Source organism: Triticum aestivum, chromosome 3B (genome assembly GCF_018294505.1).
Source record: "Triticum aestivum cultivar Chinese Spring chromosome 3B, IWGSC CS RefSeq v2.1, whole genome shotgun sequence".
In the NCBI taxonomy this organism is placed as follows: domain Eukaryota; kingdom Viridiplantae; phylum Streptophyta; class Magnoliopsida; order Poales; family Poaceae; genus Triticum; species Triticum aestivum.
Window position 1 is genome coordinate 693678017 of NC_057801.1, and position 15063 is coordinate 693693079.

The 15063-nt window shown below is 40.1% G+C and overlaps 1 pseudogene; it reads right to left on the reverse strand.

Moving 5' to 3' along the window:
• Positions 1 to 12553: 12553 nt before the first annotated feature.
• Positions 12554 to 15063, reverse strand: LOC123067708 (cleavage and polyadenylation specificity factor subunit 3-I-like; annotated as a pseudogene).

Below are 15063 nucleotides of genomic sequence, written 5' to 3' on the forward strand. Positions count from 1 at the left end.
AATAATACTTTTATTATTGCCTCTAGGGCATATTTCCAACAGCATGCTGGTTTTGAAAGTGCGGCTGTTACAGTGTGCATATAGAATCAAATTAAAAAAGACACGCCAATTAAAAAACAGAACGAAGCAAGCCATCAAAGACCGACTAAACTAATTATTACTATTCCTACTAACTTCGATTTAATTTTTTGTTACTATTTAAAATGCTCGTAACATAGTCGTTGCAAAGTAACAAAACGACGTCTCATCACATGTAATAAAATCAAATAAGTTGTGATTTTATAAAATAACATATATAGTATAATAAAATCTGAGTAATTAAATGATTTTTAAAATTGCAGCATGTTGGTAATTAACGGTAAAATATTTATTCGACGATATATTGGCGAATCCATGGTAATATATTAATTGCATGACTACACTTACCTTAACGCACTATCACCTTAATTATGTTGATATATCCTATTATTGCGTTCCTAAATAAAAATCTGAAGTCATCGTTATATTCCCGCAGTTTGTTATATTGAATATAGCGTATTCAGAGGCGAAAAGGAAACACTGATACTGGTGAGATAATTGACATGATTTCGATCAGATTAAGAATCTAAAATTTCTATAAATAAATAATTGATTCAAAATGTTTTAGCAATAAATTATTTCTTGCCAAAGAACTCTTAGAACATACTATTTATAATAGTTTCTATAGTAGAGGTTTTTTGACATAACCGGCCACATTCAAATGTTGAAAGAATTTTGATTATCCCGCCTGTTGGCCCCTTGGACTATATATATAAATGCCAGCACCTGTTCCCGTGCGCCCCTCTATCTTTCTTTAACACTTCATCCAATATCTCCCTGACCATGGTGATATCTTACTGCTCGAGGCCCTCGAGGAGGGTGATGGCGAATCCACCGGATACCATCATGCCTTTGCCTACCATCCCTCCGATGAACAGGCAAGTGCACAGATCTTCATGCTCGCTTATCTGACATCACCGTTTGTTGATCCCATCATTTTGGGTTATTTTATGTAGGTTCCTGAATTTTCAAAGTGTACAGATGGAACATATCTATCAAAGATGTTGGATCATCCGAGCACGGGTGATTTGGAAGTCCCATATCAGGGTGCATGCAATGGGAAACCCATACTTTTGTTGCATACTTCTGGACCAGGAAATTAGTGATCACTAAATATAGCAACCTTTTCTAATGTATATACACAGTCTTGTTATCTGATTTTTTAAAAATTTCCAGGGAACAAAGATTGAAGCAATTGCCTTCAGCAACCAAGCTTATCGATTGAACACCATTCTGCAGACCGGGCTAACTTATGACTTTAGTAGCGTCGGGATAAACCCCACGGAAATGCTAGATGGTCACTTCTGGTATCTATGCAAGGAGTTTGTCGTTGAACTAAATGATATAACCATGGTTAGGACATCGGTGCACAGTATTGCATCGACAATTTGTCCACCTTTTTTCCCACAACTTGGTGCCATATCCTTGCTACGGGACAAACAAATTACCGGTACAACATATTTTATTTTGTTTTTGCATATTTATCGATTTAACATTTTGTCTCACCCGGACTTAATTTTTTCCAGATGTTCTTGGTATTCTTGTCTATGCTGGTAGGATACAACATAGGTGGGATTCAGTATATAGACGGGAGGTCCATTTTGTTGAGATAGGCATCATGAATTTTCGGTAAACTCCAATCAGTACTTGAGGTTTTATATGATTATTAATATTTGATAGTTGCCTACCATCAACATATCTTTATCATTGCAGACGGGAGATACTTTTTATATGCCTAAGCCAAGAGCATGCTGGTCGTCACTTGTACCACTGGCAGCACCCTGATAATTTTTTCGAGAAAATTGCAGTTACGTACATACAGGTTAACCGGAGGGATAAGTGCATGGAGACTATGAGGGAGAGCACATTCTTGTTCTCCCCCGACATTAATGATGATGTTCATCATCTTCAAGGTGAGTTCTATAAACTATTTCGATTTTTATGGCTTTTTTGTTCTTTTCTGTATTACGATGTTATCAGTTCTAACAAATTGTTTTTTCGTAGATATCCACGAAGCCTGCTTAATGACACTTGACGAAACAGTATCATATGTCAATGCTGCAGTTGTAGCCTAGAAAAATGGACAGTAGATGAATTCGGTCCTTTTATCTACATTTGTAATAATAATGTATTCACACAGAACAATCATTTTTTTAAAGTGTGTTTTCTTTTTGCTTGACAACTCTAAGTGTAGCCATTATGGCAGTATGTATTTTTTGTACGCGTACTTACTTCGGGATATCTGGTTTTATAAAAAGGTTGTTTTTTCTGATTCGTTGAGATTGAACTGGAAGAAAATATTCAACTATAAAAAAAAGGAGAAAGATCTGATACACCCCCGTCATGTTTTTTATAATTAGAAAGAATCATCTACGTCTTAAGTATGACTGGACATATTTGGCAGGCAATAAAAGGCATTACTAATATATTCTTTTATATATATGCTGCTTCGACATCCTAATTGGCAGCGCGCAAGATATGATCCATCCAAAAGCTGAAATTATTTTATACTAGGAAATGAATAATATAGACATGCACGGATGGAATGATATGGGCACTTTCCATCGGCCTTATGTAACATCCGATGCTGAAAATCAGGCGTAACTAAAACTTTGCTTATTATTTGGCTTTCAACAATGGAAGTTTCCGTATTATTTGGACATCCTATAAGTCTATATGATGCAGCTGCCAAACAGGAACTGATCCCTTCATATAACCTCCGATGAGCTCCTGTTTGAACACCCACCCCAGTCTTCACCAATTTTCGATCACTCACGACTCTCATCAATGGAGGCTGTGCACGAGCCAGTTGATGTTCAGCTCGCACCACTAGAGGCTTTTCCCGCACCTCAGGAGGCTGCGGGCAACGTTAATGTCGTAGAAGATGCCGTTGAATACATATTTTAATTTATCATTGTTGTCCAGGACGATGAGGCACTAAAGTAAGTTGTATTGCTCTTCATATTACTCTCGTACACATCACGCTAGATATCAGTTGGGCAACACAGCAGGCTAGACATAATTAACCATAATAAATAACTATATTATGTTTGGTTGTCTAGGTGTTATTTATTTTAGTGTATATATTTTTTGCACTGTTACACCGCTTTTAAATATTTTATGTGTGACTCTGTATCCCATGTTATTTTTATTCATCTATAACATTAATAAAGACAAAATAGCTAACAGGCAAAAGAGCTAGCGTGTTTTAAATTAAGTAATTTTTTTCACTGCTTTATATTATACAAAATAGTTAGTCTAAATGTGATACAGTGAAGGATAAATGTTATTTGGTAAAGATTGGTCTGCATTTTTTGGGCAGCACAATCTGGATTAGAAGCGAACGACCATATCATATTGAAATCAGCCTATGGATGCTCCAGGAAACAATTAGCCTTTTTGGAATAATTCATCCTGAATGCTTCAATCTAGCAGTTCGTAAGCTTGCTAGCGCTGAAGTGGAGAGCACTGCAGGTACAAGAATGCTTGGAAACAAACATTTTTTTGACTTGCGGTTTCATTCTCTGGCACGGGCCCTCAGACACTCTTCGATGGAGCAAGAAACACGCACCACGGTGCTGATTGACAATGCCATTGTTCGGCCGTTTCCTAAATATGATGTGTTCAACTCTAACATTGTAAGATACTTATTCTTTAAATTGTTTTTGCTTATTCTATTTTGTACTAACATGTGTCTATTGACGACAGTATCTACTACCATTTGTTTCCGTGGATTCTCCGTACGGACTACTTGTAGTCGACATGGAAACTAGGAGGGTTCTCCCAATCGATCCATCAATCAACGTCTATGGTGGACCATACAACTTTCATAACACTGAGACGAGGAAGGAAATCACAATGTTGAAAGAAGAGTTCAACAATGTGTTGCAGATGAGGATCCCTGGTTGGAATTCCAATCTCGATGACTGGTCAACACACGACATCGCTTCAAACGGCAGGCGGTAATATAGTAAATCGATCACACGCGTTATAAGCAGACCGTTATAGTTATAATATAGATATTTTTTTGTAACAGCAAAGACTCCGCTTTACTTGTCCTACAGGAGATGGCTCACCAGAATGGTACTACTGATTCTGGTAGGAAGACCACTCGCGTAAGTACACAATAACGAGGTTTGTCGTGCGATTTATTTTCGAGCAATTTATAAATTACTATTTTTCCATCTTCTCTAGGATTCAATACAGCTCAGAAAGAACCTGCTGGTCCATATGCTGACGATAAAAAACAATGAAGCAGCTGGAAACATACCAGATGAAATTAAAGCGGCATTGAGGGTTTTATACGACTGAATATGGTCCATTGCATTTTTGTATGTCGCAAATAAATGGCTACTACATCTTTGTTAGGGATCGTACTGAGAATTATCTATTTGGCAATACTTTTTTTGTTTTGGATATTAAACATTTGTTTTGCGACACACCCTATAACTCCTGTGGGTTAACGTCAATTATAACAGTAAAGTCATGAACTACATAATTGGCAATACAAACTATATATAACTAACATGTCAATGCCTAATTATCAACATCAGCACTAAAAGAAAATCACTTGTCGTAAATCACGACGCTTAAAGGCGATAAATGTCAACTGTCCCCACACAGAAACCTTGAATGATTTGACACACCAGCCGATGCAGCTAAGGCCAAAACCTCTTGCAGAAGGGAATAAAATACCCATCAGGGCCAAGAGGCTGCCTTCGGGGTGGCAGAGTTAATGACCTTCCAGATCTTCATCAGACAAAGGAATCATTAAGGCCTCATTCTCGGTGTTTGAGATCATGTTACAATTGTCCCATAGAAACGGAGAGATAGAGAGACGACCCTACTGCTTAGCCCCCAAAAGAGAAGAGAAGAATTCCATAATGTGGGATATGATGAGGGATTGATCCGAAGCCCTAACTCCATTGATGATGAGGCTATCTAAAGCAACTTATTCCGGCGAGGTGTCTAGCTTCTCAAGCTAGCTTCACATTCCGGTTCCCGATCAGTGTTGCAATCGAAATAGGATGAGGGAGAGAGGCGCCATGATGCATCAAGGATAGAGGACGAGGGGGAGAGGTGGCATCAGTAGACTATGCACATACCGATCTTTAGTAGGGGAACCACAATATGTCCCTGTGTTTAAGTGGGCCAGGGCAGACCATCTGGGCTATTTCCTCACACTAAAGAAATAAAGCCTAACGCTTGTGACGTAGATATCTAAATATATGGTGGCCAAATGCATGATTAGCGCGTAGCGCTTTCCTGATAATTTTTCCCGAGGCGGCTGGGTTATGACAGGAGTGCAAGCTCAGTCAGATTGACTCAACTAGGTCGGGCTGTTAACACCAGTGACCTTGACCTCACTGCCAATGGAGTGCTGTTCAAATAAATAATATTCTTTGCTAGATTAAACTTTACCCAAGTGGTATTTTCGTTTTGCCCCAGGATCTATAATAAAGTAATGGATGCGTTAGCCCCAGTAATGTGGCAGGATCAAGCACCTGAGTTTGTGGACGCTCTTGTAGCTAGCGACTCTGCTGAGCTGTCTGGTTAATGGTAAGCTTGATTCCCGCCACAAAAAAATGCTGGGAAAATATTTATTAGAGGAAAGGCACCGGTCCCCGCAGTTGAAATCAGGGGGGTGCAGATTTGATAGGGAAATAAATCAGGGCCCCACCATTCAAATCATGGGGTCGGAGATTTATTTAGAGGGGGACAAACACTGGGCCCCATAAAACACGCAACCATCAACGCTTTCCGGGTGGGGATAGAGTGTTGCACTCCCTCACGACAGGGTAAGTCCGGTTTCTTTTATTTTTTTCATTTGGGAAAGTTATGGGGTAAGGGAGACATAATTTAGGCAACATTTAATCTGTTACTGGTTTTATGCATAGTGTAATCAAAACAAATATCTTGCCGATTTTGTTGATAGTATTATTTTATGGAAACATGCAAATAAGGAAGGACAGGGTGCACCTTCCTAACTGTTGTCGCACAATTCCTCACGGTCTCATATCTACTCAATAAAATCCTACGGGCTCCTTCCTCTCTCGCTTTACCAGTTGTACGACCGACTTTTTGCCCCGTCAATGGAAGCAATGGTGAATTTTGGGGGAGTGCGACACGCAGTCGACTACGTGTACGATTTCATAGCACTTTCCTCAGACGAAGAACTACTAGAGTAAGTTCTCACGGCCCGATAGATCTAATATTTTTTGCTCTTCATCGTCTAAGTCCACTGCCATGTACATGTATACTTTGCATTTAGAAGTTATACCCCCATAAAAAAATCTTCCTGCCCTGTACATATATACTTTACGTTTAGATTAGAAGATATACCCTGGTCAGGATCACGTGGTCTTTGTCTAAGTTCAGATTTCTGTTACAAAGGCTGAATGTGTAGTTATTTTTCTTATACAAGTATATAAATACATATTCAATGGTTGTTACCAGATATTATATTTGTATTGGTAAATTGTGTCTAAAACCAGTGTTTTGCGGCGTCTAACATAAATAGCTGATAAGTATGAAACAAAATACGTATGAAACTGTTGTCCAAAACTATGGGGTCTAACACCTTTTACAACAATGTTGAACAACCTATAAACTACATGTTGAATTTTTCATCCAAAATCTACAACAATTTTTATGCAGGTCCATGTACTACTACGAAAACAGTTCAATCTGTTAGTTTATTGCCCGTACATAATATTAAAAATACTTAACTTGGTAGAGATTACAATATCTTTTAGGTCATTTAATGTGATATATACTACTGTTTAATTATTCATATCTTATAGACAGCAACACAGTTTTATCGTTTGAGTTTAGGATTACTTGAAGTCATATAATTGGTATGAACCTTGATCTTCATTTTTTACAGCACAATCTGGATTAGGAGCCCGCGCCCATTCCCTATCGAGATTAGCCTACGGATCATCCGAGACACCATCCTAGGAGATGGACTTGTCCATCCGTTATGTTTCAATTTAGCTGTGCGTAAGATTACTACCGATGCAGCAGAGAGGAGCGCAGGCACCAGCTCTGTTGGAAAGACACATTTTTTCAATTTGGGATTCCATGTGCAAGCACGGGCGCTAAGGCAGACTTGGTTAAGCCAAGAACAGTGCACCAATGCATTGATTAACAATGTCGTGCTTGAGCCTTTTCCAAGATAATGTGTGTTTCACACCCCTACAATTGTAAGTGTTCTCTTTCTTACAAATTAGTTGGTTACTTTGTTTGACATTTACCTTTTTCTACCAAATGCAGTATCTTCTACCACTGTCACTCGTGGATTCGTCCTACGGTCTTTTAGCAGTGAACATGGAAATGGAGAGGACTATCGTTATTGATTATTCGAACCAGGATGTGTTTCATTTTGAGGAGGACCCCCATGGCACTGAACTTCAGAGGGAAGCCCTTTTAGTGAAGCAAGAACTTAGCTCTGTATTGCAACAGGAGGCCCCTGATAGGAACAGCCAACTTGTGGAATGGCCCGAACAAGATAACATTCATGTTTCACCTCGGCGGTACTATTCTAAATTTGGCTTGCATATTAGTGTGTGCTCTAATATAGCTAATACAATATGTTTTGTTTGGTGACAGTATGGACTCCGGATTCAAAGTTCTACAGGAGATGGCCCATCTGTATGAAACCATCGGTAATGACATGGTTCATAACATGCCTAGGACTGACGTAAGTGATTTTGTAATGAGGTTACATATTGCATATATTTGCTAAATATATCTTCTGACTTTGTTTATGCATAATTTGTAGGATCCACAAAGTCTCAGGAAGCGACTAATGGTCCAGCTGTTGATGGTTAGGGATAACCAAGCAAAGGATAACATTCCAGAGCAAGTTAGAGCAGCGTTGAGATTTATTGGTGGCTAAGGATGACTTCTCCATCGATAAATACCTTATAATAAAATGATGTTTAGTTGCTTTCTAGGAAATATCTGTTTCAATGCCCGTGCTGATGATCAGTTGACATTTTCTCTTATATTTATGTTGGTTGGTATCCACTAGCTATAGATTGATGTTGGCATCCCCTAGCTTTGTTGGTTATATATCTATCCTTCCATCCATCTAAATATTACGAGAAGAAGGCCATATTAGTTTGGACCAGGTTTGGTGCTCCAGGTGCACCGGCAGGTGATGTTTTCAGATATTCAGTGCCTCGCAACATATACTACTACTACCTCGTATAGTATAACTCCATCCATACATGCACTGCTATACTATTCGAGGTTTTCTTCGTAGTAAAAAACACATTCCAGCTAGCGAGTAGTAAATAAAAATATGATTGTCATACGGCACGTACCTTGCATATATTATATAAGTTTCAAGTTCTCCTTTATCTGCCTCTCTCGCTGATTCCTTCAATTCCATGCTTGCAAATAAACACTGATTATCTTTTATGTGTTCCTGAATAGAAAACAAAAATTAGAGAGAGCAATGGGTTTTCTTATTGATCAGTACATATAGATAAAACCTAAAACTAAAATGGTAGGTATGTTAGAGCCATATATATATATATATATATATATATATATATATATATATATATATATATATATATATATATATATATATATATATATATGTATATCGCATCTTTGACTAAGTATATTGGACGAAAATGAATCCTATTTGTGAGCTAGATGTCTATTTATCATGTTGCTATTTACCTCTTCAAGTGTTTGCCTTATTTTTTATTGTACTGTATGGCACTCTTATGGCCCCCGCAGAAGGTTTCTTTGTATGCTTTACCCAAATTCATGTTTTTTTCCCGCCGAAGAAAAAACTACTCAACTTAGTTTTAAAATTTTGTCATGCCTATTATAAAATTGTATATATGTGTTTTAAACAAAGTAATGTTCAAAATTACTCTTACACTTGTACAAACACGTTCTTTATGTTTTTACATATTTATAGGGTGATGGAACCTATGTACCTCAGGTTCAAGTGTTACTGAATTCCAACGATCATTTCCTACATTATTTGCCTGCAGATTATAGTTTAACTTGACCCTATTAGAATGATGTAATGGACTCACTTATGAAAATTGAGTTGAGCATACTCTTACATTAGAAGGCTTCAAGGCTCCCCATGATTTTACATTCACCCAGTTTAATTGATCAAGGGACACATTTGCACTGAAAACAGACATTTGTACAGGGAAATCAAATAGCCACCACGACACCAAAGTATAAGAATTTTGATTAAAAAAAGAGACTGATATTCAACAGCGAGATACATTTGAAATTATAAATTTGATTGACGCCATTGTTATTTTTAAAAAATGTGATTATGCCATAATTGAGCTTAGCAATTGTAATATTTCAAATGAGGAAATCATCAAGCAATTTAGGTTTTAGTTCTCATTTAATTAAATTCATAGTGTTTGTTATAAATTATTTGGAAAACAATGAACTCTATGGCTCTTATTACTAAACAGACTATCCTGCTAATGTTTTATATATGGGATTTGGGTTGGCTAATTGGATCCTAGCAAACCAAGACAATGATGCATCTTGCTTTGCACGTCAATGAGATTTTAACAAAGCAAACAATCTATTTGTCTTACACAATTTGTGCATTTATCATCAAGCTTAACATGTACAAGACCACTAACAATATCGAGACCCACACATATATTATCCCAGGCCTGCATATCCGGTTCAGTGATTGTTCGACAAAAACAATACCACTCACAATACTACTACTAAGCTACTGTACTAAGTTGATACCGTTTAGTCATGTAGAGGATGTACCTGGCTGGTCAAATTTGCTGGAGTCAGCTCTGTCTCACCACAGTCTTCACCACCGTGGCCTTGTCTTGGCCGTCGGGGATACCTCTTCGCCCAGGCCCTGCCTTTGAGGCCCGGTCACGGCACCTCGATACATCATCGAGGAGGATATCAGGTCTTGGAAGCAAAAAAAGGAATAATTTTCTTCAAGTTGATACCATATAGTCGTGTAGAGGATGTACCGACCTGGGCAAAGTCGCTGGATTATGCTCTGTCACAAATGGTCTGCAACAGTTCCACGCCCCCTTGTGACCTACGGCCGCTCGTACCCAGACGATGTTTACGTTGTAACAGGTCGATGATGCATTAGATGCATCTGTGTTTTGATTGTGCATACAACAAAAAAAGAAGGTTGTTAATTGCCATCTATCAGAAACTAAACATTTTAGATTATTTTAATGTTTATTTAACTTGATTTAAACGTATGAAAAGTCGTGTTTACCTATTCAAACTGAACAATAATAAAAATAGAATCAATATTTAAATAGACAAATAAGATATTTTGTTTTTATATGGCATGCAATCAGTAAATTATCTACCATGATAAGTTCTTTATTTAATTAATACAACAATTTAATTTTTTAGTAAGTTCTGATTTCTGACATCTTTTCTAATTTATTATGAGGTGTGTTTGATGAAAAAAGGAAAGATATCTACAACATACGTAAGTATATATGGTAAAACTAGAAATATATCAGCTACTCAGCCTTCCCCTGCATGGCCTACCTATATATGTTAACCTCCTCTACCATCCCTCACCCCCCCCCCCTCCTTACTCTCCCTTCGCCCATCACAGATAGCAACAGATCATAATACCCATACTTGGAGCACCAATTCCCTAGGAGTACCTTATGTAAGCAAGGAGCACCAAGAAGGTGAGGTCCTCTAGGTATGTGAAAATTTCTGGATATTTGTATTATGTAAAAGGGCAACAGTTACTAGATTAGGATCATGCTTTGGTCAGGCATACCATCAAAATCCAAAAAAAGAACACCATTGGAGATAGTGCGAGGTTAGAAAAATATCATAGCCAATACAATTGATTTTAGATCTAATCAAGCAGTCATATTAGATGGGATGCAACTGAATACAAACAGTTATTTCAGATATTATAGGCTAACAGTCTATTCTGGACATTGCAAGTGTGGCATACACCTAACTGTTTAAGTTATGACCATGGTTTGAGCCAGAAAAACAAACAATTAACTTCTTAAGTGTTTCAACATGCCAGAAAACAAACAAATTTAATCATCTTCTGAAGATAAATATCATCAGAGTCATAATATTAAATCATTACATGTAATAGAATTTGCATGAGACATAATGGTTCGATGGAATAGTCTAAAAGTATTCATAAAGCCAAATTTATTAATGGCAGTGCTTCCTAATTTTACCCTAACAAAAACATCTTGGCTGGCAGAATTAAGAAGGATTTCTCTCTCCTTACCTATAGGGTCAATGAAAAACACAAACATCTTATCCCTCTCATACTTGCCTCCATAGCTTAGTTCTCTCTCCACCCCCCAAAGCGGCGGGTAGATACATGTAAAGATATCATGTAAATTGTACAAAGTTTTTCTAATATAAGTTTAAAACAGTAGGAGGTTCTCCTACTGTTCAAGGTTCAAAAAAATAACACTAATGTCTAATATTATAAATAGCACAGAGTGGGTTGTAACACGATGGTATTTTACTTAGCATAGAACATTTAATATATTTAATATATCCAGAGAAAAGGTAAAGCACCGCTACAGTTTTATACCAACAAAATAAACAAACATGCAGATTCAAATTATAGCCATTGCATATGAAGGCAAGACCGCATTATAAAGAACATGTATTCTGCTCCTACAAATAGCATGTAAAGAAAACCTCACTATCGTCCTGGCGCTGGCCTGAGCGCTCCAGACAACGAGGATGCCGCTCCCGGTGCCGGCATCAACAACCACCTGACAGACCCACCGAATCAATCAAGCCGGAGCCAGCAAGATATATACATTGATCAATAATCAAATGTTCATTAATATACTGCGCTGACTTCCAGCACCATCTTATTGAGAGCATATTGCCAGTTCTTCTCTACTTTATTTCAACACTGTTGTCTGCTCACATATATTATAATAGACCAGAAAAAGTAATCTACATAATTTATTATGTCCACTACCACCAAGTTGGGAGTCAAAAATGTTACATACTGTGCGGCATCTTGAAAAAGTACTAGCTGAAAGAATAAGCACCTCGTTTGAGGCCATTGTAACCTACTTTTGATGTTGTTTGCACATGACTCGACCTCTCCCTCTCTCTTCTCCTAAAGCTAATAGTAGCAGTACACGCTCACAATAGCTAGCACATACATTTGTATATCTCCCTCTACCTCTCCCTCTCTCTTCTCCTAATACTAATAGTAGCAGTACACGCTGACATAGCTAGCCACAAATTACAGCAAAACACGGACCGTAGTCCATTCGCGGGTACTGGGCAGGGGGGAGGGGCCATTTGTCTCACCTTGACGCGGAAGTGGTGGGGGTTGCCGAAGACGGCGGAGTGGTAGACGATGAAGACCACAGGCTGCACCACCGTGACTCGACCTCGTGGTGGTTCTTCTTGCCGGCGATGTGGACCACATGCTGCACCACCGTGGCCTTGTCTTCGCCCTGGCCCTCCATGTGTGGCCGTGCCACGGCGCCTCGATAGAACAGCGAGGATGAGATCAGGTTAGGGAAGCAACAAATGGAAGAAGTAGAGGAGGAACCACCATGGATCGGCGTACCGGGGCTTCTGGCGTTGCAGATCGGCGTACCTTTTCTAATATGGAATCTTATGGAGCTCTGGGTGTGTAGACCAATACTCATCCAGGATAAGCAACAATTCCTGTGCTCTACCAAGAGCATATGCCGGGATAAGAACACGCCCCCCTTGAGAAACAGTGTTGTGGATGGCATCAGTGAAGCGCTTTTCTCTGACATGGCGGGGTTGGTGTTGCTGCACGCCATAAGTTGACTCAATAATGCAAATATCAGGGGAGAACTGGGGGATCTCAGCAGCTTTCAGGTGCCGGTCTTCTTCACGGGAGTAGTCACCGGTGTAAAGAATGCGAACACCGGCAATATCCACCATGAACATGGCAGCACCAAGTACATGGCCAGCAGTATAGCACCAGAAGCGTATGCCATTAACTTCAAGTGTCTGGTGGAAGTCTATGACCTGCATCATAATTATATATTAATACAATGTCCATTCTCCCTGTGGACTTTCAATCCTCAGAAGCAGAATCAGGCCTCAGCTGTAAAGGTAAAAAATCCTGCTATTTGGAAGCAATGCCCAGATAATATAGGGTTCTTAAATCTTAATTTTACCAACAGCACAGCGACTTTTAAATGTTTTGACAATTCAGAATTAATACTCACACATAAGCGCTCAAAAGGTGGGAAGCAGGAGCTAGCTAGATGGGGGGGGACTGAATCTAAGTTCACTTTAAAATATTACCCAAGCATGTAATATATATGTAGGCAACAACTCCATCTACCTAAAGAACAGAGTTTGACTGAATTTGTAGGTAAAACTATCAAGAACTACGAAACCAAATTAATATCATTGGATACGCAACAAAAATATATTTTCTTATTATTGTAGTTGTTGATGGTTTTTCCTACAAACATGATCAAACTATGCACCATTTGACTTCGGACAACATTTATATGCCTTCTTTTTAGAGACAGGGGGAGTAGTATCTTTATTTGTTCTTCTTTTTCTCCTCTAAATATAGTGTTTCCAGTTTTCTACCGACCAGGCTTTATCAATCATCATCGTATTGGCTACAGGCATTCCATGCCAAACCAAATGGATCAAGTCGTTCACATTTACACATGCCGGAAACAACGAGATAAGCGAATATAAGGTACTGTACCTCGATCTTGTCCATGGAACGGATGATGTCCTGCTCGTCAAACAGCATGTCCTCCACCTACACGTTGCTGACCTTGACGTAATCCGAGAGCAGCAGCCTGTAGATGGCCTTGGTGGCGTGGGTCATGAACACGCGGCCCTTGAACATCATCTCCAAACAAAAACAGAGCAAATTCAGGTACCAAACAGCATAAGAACATCGACCTCCGACGCTTATTACCTACCTACCTTCTCGAGGAAGTAGGGCAGTGAGGCGGCGTGGTCCAAGTGGAAGCTGCAATTCCAATCCAAGGCCAGAAATTAGGCGTTAGGAACGCAGATATGCGCAGGTGGGGATGGAGGCGCGGTTGCTTACTGGGTGACGAGGAGGACGTCGATGGCGGAGGGGTCGATCTCGTCAAAGTAGGGCAGCACCGCCATGCCGGAGTAGGCCGGGTGGATGCCGCAGTCGAACCCGGAACCAGCGAAGAGCCAGTCAGTCGGATTCCCCCAACAAGATCCAAGTGGAAGCTGCAATTCCAATCCAAGGCCGGAAATTAGGCGTTAGGAACGCAGATATGTGCAGGTGGGGATGGAGGCGCGGTTGCTTACTGGGTGACGAGGAGGACGTCGATGGTGGAGGGGTCGATCTCGTCAGAGTAGGGCAGCGCTGCCATGCCGGAGTAGGCCGGGTGGATGTCGCAGTCGAACTGGGCACCAGCGAAGAGCCAGTCAGTCGGATTCCCCCAACAAGAACAAGGAGAGCTAAGCGGGGAGAGGGAGGAGGGGTTTGGATGCGAACCAGGACGGTGCGGCCCTTGAAGTTGCCGAAGACGGCGGAGTGGTAGACGATGAAGAGGCGGAGGAGCGCGGCCGGCAGCTCGTCAATGCGCGCGGAGGAGCGCGGCCGACAGTTCGTCGACGCGCGCGGCGATGCGGCGATGCGGCGGCGGAGGGGAAAGGGGCAGATGAAGTGAGTGGAGTGAGCAGTGAAAGGATAAGGTGAATGGGGCGGGGTAGGTGGCCACGAGTTATGCGGGAGGCGGGAGAGGTGTGCCGTCGCGCTGGGGAGGTGGGCCGTCGCGCGGGGGAGGTGTACTGTCGCGTGGGGAGGTGGGCCGTCGCCTATGATGCACTTGTGCTGGGCCTGGCCCAGCTTGTTCTGGCCCTGTGTAATACCGTGGATAAAAATCAACTGTGCATATATATATAAAAACTATACATACCTCACAAAATCAATAAAGGTGAATAATAATATACATGGTTCATACTAATGTACAT